Source organism: Papio anubis, chromosome 9 (genome assembly GCF_008728515.1).
Source record: "Papio anubis isolate 15944 chromosome 9, Panubis1.0, whole genome shotgun sequence".
NCBI classification, from domain to species: domain Eukaryota; kingdom Metazoa; phylum Chordata; class Mammalia; order Primates; family Cercopithecidae; genus Papio; species Papio anubis.
In genome coordinates, this window is record NC_044984.1 from 110,865,138 (window position 1) to 110,878,452 (window position 13,315).

At 47.9% G+C, this 13,315-nt stretch overlaps 2 long non-coding RNA genes across 2 annotated transcripts; both read left to right on the forward strand.

The window, feature by feature from the left end:
- Positions 1-744: 744 nt before the first annotated feature.
- On the forward strand, positions 745-2,834 carry LOC101021176. The gene is made up of 2 exons (XR_635179.3): positions 745-919; positions 1,272-2,834. It is a non-coding gene; the product is annotated as an uncharacterized LOC101021176 (long non-coding RNA).
- Positions 2,835-3,254: 420 nt separating this feature from the next.
- LOC108581133 lies at positions 3,255-3,780 on the forward strand. The gene is made up of 2 exons (XR_001893011.3): positions 3,255-3,468; positions 3,620-3,780. It is a non-coding gene; the product is annotated as an uncharacterized LOC108581133 (long non-coding RNA).
- Positions 3,781-13,315: the final 9,535 nt, after the last annotated feature.

A 13,315-nucleotide genomic window follows, 5' to 3' on the forward strand; every position in this document is an offset into this window, starting at 1 on the left:
AGGAGAGAGATGCAGGTGGCCTGGACCAGGGGGCACAAAGTAAGCCACGTGTGTCAGGCAAAACCAAGAGGGCTTAGTGAGGATCTGGCTGCACAATTATTCAATATAGACTCAACTCTTCCCCTCCTATTCAGCACCTGTATGCACTTATGGATGGGAGGGGAGTGTTGGAGGGAGAAAGTATATGTTCTCATAGGGATGTCGAAGGACAGATCAGAAGACCCCTGGCTTCAAATTTTGACTTTTTCATTGCCAGATCCCGAGAGAGTAACTTCGTTTCTTTGTGCCTCAGTTCCTTCCCCTGTAAAATCAAGGCCCCAACAGGCACGTCATAGGTCGTTGTGAGACGGGACAACAGCACCTGCCCTGGCTACCTCCTAGGGTTCTTGGGAGACCCAAGCGAGCTGTCAATTCTTCAAGGACAACACAGATCACGTTGCTGGGCTGATGTCATTGCTTTTGGAAAGCAGGTCCCTTGAATCCCTTGAACAGATTCTCCCAAAGCAGTGACTTTAGGAGCATCTCGAAGGCGACAGATTCCAGGTGTTAAGGCTGCGATGAAATAGCAGAAGACTCTGGGAAGCAGCGTGCGACGAGTAGCAAAGTAGCCCCTAAGGCTCTTTCTTCTGTGCTCGCCCCGCCCACTCCCGCGTGGGCCCCGCCCCGACTAAGCTCCACCCAGTTCCCGCCCCCGATGTTAGCGCAGGCCACGCCCCCTCATCTACCAGCTTCTGGGTCCGAGGCTCCCACCTGCGCTAAGCGCTTGGTACCAGGGAGCGAATGGGAGGACGCTTGCGGGGTAGGGAGGCGGGGGCTGGAAATTGGCAGGGTGAGAACTGGGAAACTAGTCTGAGATGCAGCCCTCCTTGTCCCCCTTCTTAATTCACCCCCTTGTTGAGGCCCTTGGCTTTTGCATAATGTAAGTACTTATTTAATGCGTGTGCTGGCTCGAGAGCTCTGCATTTGTCTTTCTGTCCTTCATATGCCAGTGTACCTCCGCCTTGTGTCTGTCTAGGTGGGAGCTCCTGGAAAGGAGGGTGCTTTCCCAGCAACTCCTGTTCGACCCCCAGCCCCGGGCCAAGGGCACAGAGAGAGAGAGACAGAGAGGCTGGGGCTGCGGTGGGGGTGGGGAGGTGGGAGCTGGGGCGGGGCGGGGGGAGCGCGGGGGAGGAATGAGAGCACCATATGACAGGCTTGTGGAACCACATCTGATGCCAACTTGGATGCTGTCCTTTTTCTCCAATAAAAGGAACTTTTCACTTGTTTTTCAGACACCCTTTTAAAAAATGTATTTAAAGAGGCTGGTTCCTATCCATCCGACTGGAGGCATCTCAGTGCAAGAGCAAAGCTAAGTCCTGCACACACACCTCCCCTCCTCGTCCTCCTCCTCCTCCCCCCAGGTTTTCCCGAATGTATCTACTCCGGTTACAACTGGACGCGGCCCCTCCCCCACCTGCCCCCCCCTTCCTCCCCTCGATCGTGGAGGGAGCATTCTCTGTGCCTTCCCAAGTCCCCGTGGGGGACCTTCTATGTTGGAGTGGGGTGAGGGGGGGAGGGTCATACAACGAAGGCCAGAAAGAACAAATTAGATAATCAAAAGAATTATAGTAATTGCTTTCACTTTCCCCAGGCCGTTCAGCGGATTCTCTCCCCCGCCCCTCCCCTGGTTTTTCTGTCTGTCGGGAATACTCGGTCTTTCCGACCCCCTCCCCTCCCCCAGGTTCCTCCTCTCCTCTCCCCTCGTTCGCGCGTTCCCTCTCTTCCTCCGTTTTCTGGTGTGCTGGAACGTTCAGCGGAATATGATGAATGATCACCTGTCACAGCTTGTTTATTATAATGCAGGCAATCAATTACACATCCCCAACGCTGGCCGGCCCGCAGGAAATTTATATGCTCAGCACAAACCAATGTGAAAATGGAATCTCATTTGCCAAATGTCTTTCTCCCCGTACAGCACGATGATTACAGTCTGTGTTTGTTCCAACAGTCGTGTACAACTGACAGTGCTATCATTTACTGCCTGGCTCAGGTCACGTTACTCTAAGGCTTTATTTATTGTGTTACGAAGGGCAGCACAGGAAAAGGACAAGGGTGTCTGTCAGGGATGGCACCGTGTTAAAAAGTGGGCGTGCAAGGGCCGTATTCCTGGGCCAGCCGCTACAACCTCAGCCCCTGGGCCCTTACCTCCGTAGCCTCTCCCAGCATCCAGCTACCCAGACTCCAAGGCCCCTGCTGGGAGCCAGCTCGAGGTACCAGGAGCTCCACAGGTCCCAGAATCGAGGTGGATCAGAGTTCCAATTTTGGTTCTGCTACTGTCGAATTGCGTGCAGCAGGGACTCAATCTCTTCATCTGGGAAATGGGAGTTTTAACAGCCCTTGGCAGGAGTATTGTGATCTCTGGGATGTCAGACGCGTTGATGAATGTTGGTTCCCGGGACTTCGGAAAGAGGTCCCGTTGAAAGAGTTGTGAATTGGAATTCACACTGTATATTAAAATCTCCCCCAATCTTCACCTCTGAGACATGGCTGTCTCAAAACTGTTTTGTTTCCCTTCCTGGTGGAATTTTGTACTTCTATGTACTCTGTACCAGCAGGTAGAGTGGCTTTGAACAAATAAAATGGCCACCTTGCTCCACTGTTCTTTCTTTGTAAAAAACGGCATAGCAATCTTGGCCTTTCTAGCTGTGTGACCTCAGGCTGGTCAATCCCTCCTCCTCTCTAAGCCTTGGATTCTTCCCCTGAGAAGTAAAGAAAATAACTCCTAAACTGCCTCCCTAGGCTTGCCGGCAGGATCCAAGGTGTCCAGAGATGAAGAAAAAAAAAAAAAAAAAAAAGCCAAGTGAACGGGAAAGTGAGGCTGTCACTGCTGAGTGGCATCCTGTTTTCACCCAGAGTTCTGCTACACAAAATGTTGACCCAAATTTGTACCCCCACAACACTTGGTGTCAAGTGGGAGCTCAGAAACTGAGGGGCAGGCAGATGCTTTTGTGTGTGTTAGGTTGTCTTTTATTGTATTGTATAGTGACTTTTTTTTTTTTTTTTGAGATGGAGTCTTGCTCTATTGCCCAGGCTGGAGTGCAGTGGCACGATCTTGGCTCACTGCAACCTCCACCTCCTGAGTTCAAGCAATTCTCCTACCTTGGCCTCTCAAGTAGCTGGGATTACAGGTGCGCACTACCATGCCTGGCTAATTTTTGTATTTTTAGTAGAGACAGGGTTTCACCGTGTTGGCCAGGCTGATCTCGAACTCCTGACCTCAACTGATCCACCTGCCTTGGCCTCCCAAAGTACTGGGATTACAGACTTGAACCACTGTGCCCAGCCTGTACTATATATTTCTTTATTGTTTGACATGCATATTTGTTTAATGGCCCTCTGCTCCGCCAGTATGGAAGCTCCAAAAGGAAAGATACCAGATTGATCTTGATCACCTCTGCCTCCCCAGCACCTAGCCTTCCTTGGCACATCGTAAGTGCTCAGTAAATATTTGTGGCTTTAATGGATGAATGAATGAATGACTACATGGTCAAACTCCATACTAGGGCAATCTCTGTGGTGCAGTGGGTAGGCCCTAGTGAATGGATATTTAAAGGATATCTTACTATTCCTCATCCCCCAGAGTCAGGCTGTGCCACATGCGCCCAACCTTGCCTGGGGTCATTCATCCTACATGTACTCAGATCGCGTGAACTGGTGATGGGCCACCCATGTGCCTGCCTGGAGACTCCTATTCATCCCTCAGATCAACATCCCCCAAATAAACTCCCAGTCACTCTGGCATCCCAGTTGGTTTGTAATCTCTGCCTCTCTCTAGACCATCGGCTCCTATGCACAGGCGGCTATGCCTTTTTCATATTTGGGTCCCCAAAGTGCACAGCGCAGTACCAACCTCAAAACAAGTGCTTTTTAATCAGTCAATCAGTTGACATAGATCATCTTTTCTCAGCACTGATGTATGGACTACAACTTAGAATTCCATTAAAGCACCTGGGGTCAATAAAAAAAGTGATTCAAGTTTATATATCTTTTTTGAGACAGAGTATCATTCTGTCACCCAGGCTGGAGTGCAGTGGTGTGATCTCAGCTCACTGCAACCTCTGCCTCTGGGGTTCAAGCAGTTCTCACTCATGCTTCAGCGTCCTGAGTAGCTGGGCGAGTGCCAGCACACCCGGGCTAATTTTTGTATTTTTAGTAGGGACGGAGTTTCGCCATGTTGGCCAGGCTGGTCTCGAACTCCTGGCCTCAAGTGATCCACCCACTTCAGCCTCCCAAAGTGCTGAGATTACAGGCATTTGATCACTGCACCCAGGTGAGCCACTGCACCCAGCCAAGTTCATATTCTAAAAGTGAAACACTAATGCTGCATTGTGTATTTTTTGGTCAATTGCTTTAGATATGTGGAAGGGATTTCTTTGTATATGTGTAATTATTCGTCACCATGATGATAATAACGAGGGTGACAGCACAGAGCTATGCCTCCCCAGCAAGCATGGGCTGGGCAGGGCCGGGTATTCCCTTCGCTGACTTGCTTCACTAGTTGACTAACAGACCTTATTCCCGGGCCCGAGCTGATGATATCCTGCCAACGCCAGCTTCCCAACATGGAGGGGACGCAAGAGCGAGCGCCATGGGATCCTGGGGGAAAAGCAGCCTGTGTTTGCTGCTGCTTTGACAGTTGAGGCTCCGAGAGGGACTGGCAAACAATGGGAAACGAAACATTTGAGTGGTTGCAAAAAATTCCATGGGAAATCCCCCCTGGTGGTATTTATGTGCGAAGGCTGTGACAAGGAGAGCGCAGGGCTTTCGATTTCAAGGGTTCCTGAGCAGACCACAATGGCCTTCCAAGACGGCAATCCCTGGGAACAGCTCTCTCGGCCACAAAAGCCCAGTTTGTCTGTCCAGGGAAGATCTGGCCGCATGCATCAAGTTGGCCGTGAGCTGCAATGGCTTGTTTGGGGCACGACCCACATTTATAGGGTCTGGGCCTCTGAACCTTCTGCTTCTAAGACAGTTCTATCTCAATTGTCCCTCTGGTTTCCCCTGGCCTTGAGAACCTGGGGGCTGATAGGGGCTGAGGGGTTTCCCTCGGGCTCAGCCTCCATATCGGAACTGTGGGAACCTCAGCCTCCATCAGACCCCTCCCCATTTTCTGGTCAGCATGTGGCCTCCTCCTGTTTTCTCCATTCCCATTGGTAATGGATATTTATTTAACTTTTACTCCCCCTCCACTCTCATTTAGAAAAGAAAGTCAACTGATGTTAACCAATCCTTGTTTTGCCTTCTTTAACACTAACACATATGCAAAATACTTTCCACTATTGATAATATCTTATTGCTGCTGTGATATATGTGCGTAGATGTACAGATCTGCTTAAAGGTAAGGTTTATATAGATTTTTAGAGACACTTGGTAAATGAGAAAATGGAAACTGAAAGAGGTTAAATAAACTGCCCGTGTGTATTGGTCATGAGGTTTCGGTTGCAAAGTGACAAAATCCTGACTTAGATGAACTTAAGCCAGATGGAAAATGTATGTTGTATTATTTGAGAAGCCAGGGCTGGATAAGCTTCAGGCATGGCTGGATCCAGGCCCTCAATTAAGTCTTTAGGAATTTCCCTCTCTCTAGCTTTTTGGTTTTGCTTTTCCCTGTATTGGTTTCATGTTTAGATTGGCTTGCTTCACCTGTTTTACGTCTTTCCAGAATCCAATCCAGCCTTTTTCCTGGTTGCCTCTGTAAAAGTCCTAGGGTTAGGTTTAGTGTACTCTGATAGGTTCAGCTGCCCATTGCTGAACCAGCGACTCTGGCAACAGGGATGGACTTACCTAAGTGCCCAGGTTCCAGTCACTGCTGAAGCCCGGCCAGACCACCTGGACAGAGTAAGAGTGAGTGGTTCCCCCAAAGAAAACTGGGGTGCTCTTACCAGAAGAAGGAGGAATCGACAAAAAGACTCGATGTCCTAAACTCCCGTGTCACACTGTCACTAATGGGCAGGCAGACCTGTACAGCAGCTCTCCCCTGCATCTTCGTGCTGCTGGAGGCCACCACCGGGACCACCTCCCTCCTCCATGCTTTATCCTGCCCTGTGCCTCCAGCCCTGCCCCTGCTGCAGGGATTCAGTCTTGTCGGTCATTTTCAAAATGTGCGGGAGGGAGGAAGCCAGTGGAAGAGAGCAGGTGGCTGGGTGACCTGTGGCTATGGGATTCCTCTCCTCTATTTCAACCACCCAGCAATTCTTGTGTCTCTCTGTAGATTGAGTTTCCTTGTACACTTTTATTTAAACAAAGGACACCCTAGATTTTTTAAACTTGCAAATCAGCAGTTTTTCTGGAATCTATGTCTACTTACCCTAAATGAAGGAACAATAGCTCAGAAAGAGGCAGGAAACTGACAATGCGTCAAATGAGTGCCAAGAGCATCTGAGAAACCACACCTCCCAATTCCCATCTCTTGCCCTTTGCACTCGCAGCCTTGCAGATGGGGTCAAGATTTGTGGGCTTCTGATTTATTGGCCAAGGATGCAGACCTTAACATGTAAGTGGAGCAGCTTCCCATAGAAGAGAAGGAAAAGGATACCTTTGCACAGTTTTTTTCTAGTCTCCGGGTTCCCTACCCCCAGGGCAGGCAGCCTCTGGGGACTCCCTGTAGGTAGGATCCTGCCAGAATGGAGAAAAACAGCCCGATTCCTGTTACTCCCTCCTGGTCCTGGGAACTTACATCACCGTTCCAGGAGAACTTACATGAGCAAGCCATGTGCTTCCGTTTAGGAGGATGTTTACAAACCACTGTTCTGTCCTCTGAGTGTCTGGAAAGCTGGTGTCTGTGTACCAGGCCCTGCCATGCATTTCAAACACAGCTTTCTGCTGCACTGATCAGTGCTAATCCTCATAGCTAACATTTCTGAGCACTTCCAGCATTCCTGGAACTGTATCGTTTCATTGAATCTTCCCAACAACCCGATACCATAGGTAGCAGTATTGTTTTCATTTTATAGCTGCAAAAAAATGAAGGCGCAGAAAGGTGAATGAATTTGTCTGAGGTCCATCAGCTAGGTTCAAACCCAGGCAGTCAGAGTCAAGAGCATGCGCTAGATGCCACAGTACGTTGCTACGCTTAGATGCACCAGGAAAGCTTTGGACAAGGAAGATGTAGGTTGTTGCCAGCACCTATGCACAGACAGACAGAAAGTCCTCTGCTTCCTTCAGGCCCTTCCTTCCACTTCCCCGGGGCTTCCAGCTGAGCCTGCATTTTTCTTTGACTTCCCCCTCTTGCCTGGCATTTTCAGCAAACGCACACAGGGGATTACGGGGGGAAAACTATCATATTACCAAGTGGACATGGCTCCTAAGATGCCAACTGAACACAGGTAAGTCGGGTAAGGAAAAGCACACAGTCTCATTACTTAGACTACCTCGCAGCCGTTTATTGAATTAGTGTGATTCTTAACATCTTCAACTTGGATCTCCTCCAGGCCAGCCAGCTGGTGCATTCAGTTCGACTCAGCTCGCCTTAACTCAATTAACTAAGCCAGGCTGAGCCGGGCTGAGCTGAACTCAACAAGTTTTTCTTAAGCACTGAGCTGGCTGAAGGGGGAAAAAAAAAACCAACAAAGGAGAGCAAGATGCTGACTTGGCCCTTAAAGAGTTGTCTTGCGCGCTGAGTGGATAATATGGTGCCGTATTTTCTAAGTATCACCTTCGTGGCTTTTGCCATACCCGCGCTCCCTCTGTGCTATTATTTACTTCATATTTTTCTTTAAACAAATTCACTTCCCTTTTCAAACTTAATTTTTTAAATTATTGAGGTGAAGTTGACGTACCATAAAATTAACCATTTTAAAGTGAATTCTTAGATCATGATGTTCATCTGAAGAAAAAAGTAAAAATAAAGTGAATTCAGTGGCGTTTAGTACTTTATAGTGTTGGGTGACCATCACCTTTATCTAACTCTAAGACATTTTCATTACATTAATATGAAACTCCATAACCTTTAAGCAGTCACACCCCATTCCCTCCTTCCCGACAACCCCTGGTTGTCATCAGCCTGCTTTCTGTTTCTATGATTTACCTATTCCGGATGTTTCATGTAAGTGGAATCCTACAGTATCCTTGTGTTTCTGGATTATTTTACTTAGCATAATGTCTTTAAGGTCCATCCGTGTTGTAGCATGAATCCGTGTTTCTTCATTCCTTTTCATGACTAAATGATATTCCATTGTGTGGATAGACACAACTGGTCTACCCACACACCCATTCATTGATGGACATTCAAGCATTTCCATCTTTTGGCTATTGTGATTAGTGCTGTTAAGTACATTTATTTTAGTTTAGTTTAGTTTAGTTTTAGTTTTTGAGATGGAGTCTTGCTCTGTCTTCCAGGCTGGAGTGCAGTGGCATGATTTTGGCTCGCTACAAACTCCACCTCCTGGGTTCAAGCAATCCTCCTACCTCAGCCTCAAGTAGCTGGGATTACAAGTGTCTGCCATCACGCCTGACTAATTTTTGTATTTTCAGTAGAGATGGGGTTCCTCCATGTTGGCCAGGCTGGTCTCAAACTCCTGACCTCAAGTGATCCACCTGCCTCGGCCTCCCAAAGTACAGGGATTACAGACATGAGCCACTGTGCCTGGCCCAAATAAGTTTATTTTAAAAGGAAATTCTACATCACTACAGTAAATGGGAAGCCAACATTTTTATAATACAAAATAAAATACATACATAACCATTAGAAGGAAAAATTTCACCTTTGTAGGTCATAAAAATCATCTTGTGAACTATCAGATGCAGTCATAAAAAGGCTGGGCTCAGGGAGTGGTCGGACTTGAGTTCAAATCCTGACTTTGCCGTCTGTGTAACTCTGGGCAAGTGTCCTGTCCTCCTGAACCTCAGTTTCTCCATTTGTAAAATGATAAGACTTAATATTCCTTCCTCCTATAGTGGTTATGGGAATTAAGATCATGAGTGACCTGGCAGAGTGGCTGCCACCTGTGATCCCAGCACTTTGGGAGGCCAAAGCGGGAGGATGGCTTGAGGCCAGGAATTCAAGACCAGCCTGGGTAACATAGCAAGACCCCCATCTCTACAAAAAGTTTAAAAAATTAACTGGGCATGGTGGCACACACCTGTGGTCCCAGCTACTCAGGAAGCTAAAGTGAGAGGATCACTTGAACCCAGGAATTTGAGGCTGCAGTGAGCTATGGTCGTGCCACTTCACTCCAGTCTGGGCTTAATAGGTCTAGACCCCATCTCAAAAATATATATATATTTTAAATAAATAAATAAAACCATGAGTAAAGTGTTAGAACCATGCCAGGCTCATAGCAAGCCCTTCGATACACAAAAGCTGGTAGGTAAAAACACAGGTCATACACCCACTAGAGGTCAATATACTAGCAGCTAACAAAGTAAATATTTGCTGTGTGCCAGAAACTGGGTGAAGCACTTTCTGGGTGTTATGTCATCTTCTCAGGGTTCGAAGAGGCAAATATTATTATCCCCATTTCATAGATTGGAGAAGGGAGGCAAAGAGAGGTGGAGCCAGTAGTCAAAAGTTCATAAAAGTTCAGGCCGGGCACGGTGACTCATATCTGTAATCCCAGCACTTTGGGAGGCCGAGGTGGGTCGATCACCTGAGGCCAGGCGTTCGAGACTAGTCTGGCCAACATAGTGAGACCCTGTCTCTACTAAAAATGCAAAAATTAGCCAGGTGTAGTGGTGTGTAGTCCCAGCTACTCGGGAGGCCAACACAGGAGAATTCCTTGAACCCAGGAGCTAGAGGTTGCAGTGAGCTGAGATCATACCGCTGCACTCCACCTGGGCAACGGAGCAAGACCCTATCTTAAAAATTAAAAAAAAAAAAAAAAGTTCATAAAAGTTTATACAGTGCAGGACTTGAACTCCAGGAAAGTTAAACGACCGTACAAGAAGTAACTAAGAATCACCTCCAATGGAAGGTGGCCCCGGGACAGGGATGATTCATTGCAAAAATGGGTTCCTGAGCCCCTGAGGTCCAGCCTGAGCAGCTGCAGCGTGCGTGCGTGTGGCAGTCCTGGCCCAGGGGCTCTGTCCTTCTTGGATTCCTTCCAGCAGTATCTCTTTATCAAGTCGCCCTTTCTTGGGTGTGCCAAGACAAGGCTCCCTGAGAGACCGCGCTCAGCCTTCACATCTTTTCTAGTTGATATCCCTCTAGCAGTTAATGGCTTCACCTGCCCTTCCTGTATTCCATCACCCAAAGACAAATCCAGTGTCCCTAAAACCTCACCTGTGCTCTGCAATCTCTCTCACTAGTTGCACGCTGCATCTGAGCCCTCGAGACTGCCACAAAGCCTCTTACTAATTATCCACCCCTGGTGCAAAAATTAGCACGTCTCAGGTTCACATGTATCCATTATAGCTTCACCGACAGGGATGCAGTATGCATACTTCACAGTTTTAGTCTGCGTGGGGAATCCTATTTCACCCATTGGCAACACTAGCACGGGGGTTGTATTAGTCTTCTAGGGCTGTTGTAAATAATCACACAAACTTTGGGGGTTAAAACAACAGAAATTTATTTTCCCATGTTTCTGGAGGCTGGAAGTCTAAAATCAAGGTGCAGGCAGGGCCAGGCTCCCTCTGAAGGCTCTAGGGGAGGATCCCTCCTTGCCTTTCCCAGCTTCTAGTGGCTCCTAGAATTCTATTATTATTTATTTTATTTATTTTTTGAGACAGAGTCTCGCTCTGTCGCCAAGGCTGGAGTGCAGTGGCGCAATGTCAGCTCACTGCGACTTCTGCCTCCCAGATTCAATTGATTCTCCTGCCTCAGCCTCTCGAGTAGCTGCGACTACAGGCGTGTGCCACTACGCCCAGCTCATTTTTGTATTTTTAGGCGAGACAGGATCTCGCCATGTTGGCCAGGCTGGTCTCGAAATCCCAACCTCAAGTGACCTGCCCGTCTCAGCCTCCCAAAGTGCTGGGATTACAGGCGTGAGCCACTGCACCCGGCCGGCTCCTAGAATTCTTTGGTTGGTGGCTGCATCCCTCCAATCTCTGCTCTGTCTTCAATGACCTGCCTCATGCATTTTTGTGTGTCCTTTTCTGTCCCTGGTAAGGACACTTGCCACTGGATTTAAGGACTGTCCTCATTCAGGATGATCTCATCTTGAACCTGGCCTAATTATGTCTGCAAAAACGCTATTTCCTAATAAGATGACATTCTGAGGTTCTGAGTGGATATGAATTTTAGGGGACACTCTTCAACCCTCTTCACATAGAAGAGGTGCCTGGTATTCTTTGTAACTAGCTTATTGTATATTTCAATACCCTGGGCACACACATAAAAGGGTTCTTCTCTCAAGACAATTGTCAACCACATTCTTGCCAATCTCCTTTTCCCAGTCCTTTGTGGCATCATGAACAGATCCTATAACTTTCTGGCCACTTCCCAATATTGAAAAGGCCAAGCCAGTTCACTTATTTATTTATTTATTTATTTATTTAGAGACAGAGTCTGGCTCTGTCGCCCAGGCTGGAGTGCTGTGGTGTGATCTTGGCTCACTGCAACCTCTGTCTCCTGGGTTCTAGCGGTTCTCCTGCCTCAGCCTCCTGAGTACTGGGACTACAGGCGAGCACCACCATGCCTGGCTAATTTTTGTATTTTTAGTAAAGCCAGGGTTTTGCCATGTTGGCCAGGCTGGTCTTGAACTCCTGGCCTCAAGTGATCTGCCCACCTCAGCCTCCCAAAGTGTTGGGATTACGGGCGTGAGCCACTGTGTCCGGCTGCCAGTCCACTTTAAAACAGCCACCTAGTCCCCATCTCCTAACTCAGGTTTGACGCACAGCCTGAGGAAACTGGAGAGGACCTGGCCACCTTTTGCTTCCTTCTCCCCGTGTTTCTGGCTCCCAAAGTACACCAAAGAGGAGGATTTCATGGGCAAACAAATTTGGCCAATGCTGCATTAAACCAAGTTACCCAGATGTCTCCACTTTAGGGTCAGTTGATGTGTGAATGTCTATCCAAGAACAGGTGGTTTCCAAACTTCTTCAGCCCAGGACACTATTTTTCCACAGAACATCCTACCTCCCTAGTGTTCCCCAGAGCACACTTTGTGAAACACCACACAATAAAAAGTACTGCCAAATATAAAGTATATCCACAACTATTACGTTTGCATAGCAATATAAGATGAGTTTTTGAGTAAACACAGCAACTGTGGAACAGTTTTGTGATTTATTCAGAAAACTGGCTCCGAGATCGCTGTGGACAGGACCCAACTTGGCTGGGAGATTTCAATCCCTCAGTAGAGCCACGTGGACAGTGAGGCTGGCCGAAGTTTATTCCGAGGAAGGATTAGAGACTGAAATTGCTCTGATTTTCCTAAACCCAGCTTCCGTAGTCAGGAGGAAGTAACTATCATATTTAAAGGCAAGTGCTTTCAGGAAAGATTTGCTTGATAGGTGGTCCTATAAGTTATGCAATTCTGTTATGCAAATTCAATGATAGGGACTCAGCAGAATGATAATAATAGCAATAATAATGTAATAGTAAGAGAAAAGATAGAATTAACAAATGCAAGTGACAAGCAAAGCCTCGCCTTCTTCTCCTGGCGTAGATCTGGGATCCATCCAGTAATCTCTGCTCCCAAGGGCCTCTCAGCCTCGAGCATGAGGCTGGTATTTAAATATCTGTTGTTTTCATATCCTACGACCTCTAAAAGCCGGCTGACTTCAGCTGGTCCTCAGCTGGACGATTGGCAACCTTTTCCAGTGCTGGAGAAAACCAGGCTGCCCCGGACTGAAATTGACCAGCTCCCAACTTAGTGTCTTTCTAAGGATTTCCAAGGATAATTTCTGACCATCGTCTGTGTCCTCTCTAGAAGCTTTTTTTTTGAGACAGAAATCACACCACTGGAGTGCAGTGACTTGATCGCTGCTCACTGCAATCTCCGCCTCCCACTGGAGTGCAGTGACTCGATCTCCGCTTACTGCAGTCTCCACCTCTCACTGGAGTGCAGTGACTCAGTCTCTGCTCACTGTAATCTCCACCTCCCACTGGAGTGCACTGACTCTATCTCTGCTCACTGCTGTCTCCGCCTCCCAGGTTCAAGCCATCCTCTCGCCTCAGCCTCCCGAGTAGCTGAGACTACAGGCATGTGCCACCATGCCCAACTAATTTTTGTATTTTTGCTAGAGACAGGGTTTTGCCACATTGCCCAGGCTGCTCTCCAACTCCTGGCCTCAAGTGATCAGCCCCCCTAGACCTCCCAAAGTGCTAGGATTACAGGCAAGAGCCACTGCACTGGCCACCCCAGGAGTTTATCGAATCACATGACTATGCCAT